The sequence below is a fragment of the Crocodylus porosus genome, unplaced genomic scaffold, assembly GCF_001723895.1.
Source record: "Crocodylus porosus isolate Cpor-Errol unplaced genomic scaffold, CroPor_comp1, whole genome shotgun sequence".
In the NCBI taxonomy this organism is placed as follows: domain Eukaryota; kingdom Metazoa; phylum Chordata; order Crocodylia; family Crocodylidae; genus Crocodylus; species Crocodylus porosus.
The window spans coordinates 88,214,033-88,215,583 of NW_017728947.1; the positions used below are offsets into that span (position 1 = coordinate 88,214,033).

The 1,551-nt window shown below is 45.7% G+C and overlaps 1 protein-coding gene and 1 long non-coding RNA gene across 3 annotated transcripts in view; one reads left to right on the forward strand and one right to left on the reverse strand.

Moving 5' to 3' along the window:
- The window catches only part of RPS6KA5 (ribosomal protein S6 kinase A5), a 155,796-nt gene that overhangs the window by 97,039 nt on the left and 57,206 nt on the right, over nucleotides 1–1,551 (reverse strand). The window lies entirely within an intron of this gene.
- LOC109321683 overlaps nucleotides 130–1,551 on the forward strand; it is an 18,476-nt gene continuing 17,054 nt past the window's right edge. The window contains exon 1 of the long non-coding RNA XR_002104143.1: nucleotides 130–140. This is a non-coding gene — a long non-coding RNA (uncharacterized LOC109321683). The remainder of the gene's footprint in view (nucleotides 141–1,551) is intronic.

Sequence of the window (1,551 nt, forward strand, 5' to 3'; positions counted from 1 at the left end):
GCACCTTGCCGGGGTCATCTGACCCCGGTGCTCTTTCCTGCCAAGGCAGGGGGTCGGACTAGATGATCTACCTAAGTCCCTTCCGACTCTAGCTACTATGAAACTATGAAACTATGACAGTAGAGTCCCTTCCTATATTAGTGATGAGGATCTCAGCGCCGGATGGAGAGGCAAGCTGATGGAAGACAGCAATGGTAAGGATGCCCTTTTGTCACACCTTCCCTCCACGGGCAAAGTTACCAGAGCAGAAGCCTCATGCATGGCTTGAACAGGGTCCCCAACAAGTCAAGACTTGGTGTCTCAGGTATTAGGAGGCAATAATGGGGATACAAGGAAATGGTCTAGAAAATGTTCAGGCAAACTAAATGTGAAGGGAAAAATAGAATGAAAGTGCAGTTAGGGGAAGGCAGCCCACTATTCCAAGGGAAACTGAAGAACCAGGGATGAAATGGCACATCCACACACAAGAAAAGGGGCTGTCGTCCCCGGGTCAGACAGGCAGTTGTGGAGAGATGAAAAAAAGTTAGCAGTGGTTGAGCACAGGACTCTATGTTTCTCTTTACCAACCAGCTCTAACAAGTAGCTTCTCCCTCCAAAACTGGTTAGCAGTCTGCAAGGCAGTCCTCACTCAGGAAGTAAGGGGCCTGGCTGTACTCAGTAAGACTCCCTGCCCTGTGCTGCCTACCTGATCTGCTACTCAGCTTTTTGCTTCCTGCCCTTTGCTCCTGATCCTCTGCTTTCTGCTTCTTGCCTGATCCACTGCTCTGCTTTCTCTCCCTGCCCTATCTGCCACCAGGCTGCTTGACTCCTACCCAACCTGCTGCGTGCCACTTACAGAAGTTGCCTGTGCCACAAGTTCGGCTGACCATGCCTCCTGTAAGGCATGGGTCCACACATACTTAACAGTTGAAAATTTTACAAAAGCCAATTGGAAAACATCGGTAAAGTACAGAAAAACAAACATCCAATTTTCCATGATAAAAGATATATTTATACTATTGAATTACTGCTCTGAAACCAAAAGTGATATTACTCAGTTTAAAATGTTCCCAGTAAGTTCTGTGTTTCAAAAATAACGCTTTTCCTCTCAGAATTGTTAATTAAGAGCTGAGATATTTCTAGGGATGCAGAAAGTACAAAATGCTTAGATCACATTTACTTTCAATAGGAATTAAATACTTGGTTCCTTTACATTGGGCTTTTAGGGGGCCCTACAATGTTAAGCAGGAAAAACCTTAAGGTCATGAGAATAACCCAATACACCTTATTGCAGTATACATTAATGCATCTTCATTAAGTAACAGAACACTAGATTTAACACGAGTATGACCAATTATGTTCATGAATACACAGTTTATACAACAGGGTATTAGTAGGGGCACTTGCTTGCCCTGCCCACCCAGGATGGCAGCACAGGCTGCGCAGAGAGCAGGTACAAGCCATGGGCAAGGGGGAACCTGTGGGAATAAGGCAGTCACCACCTTCCTCACGGAGGGCTGCAGCAGGCAGGAGGCATGTGCATTTCATAGATTTCACAGATTTCATAGACAT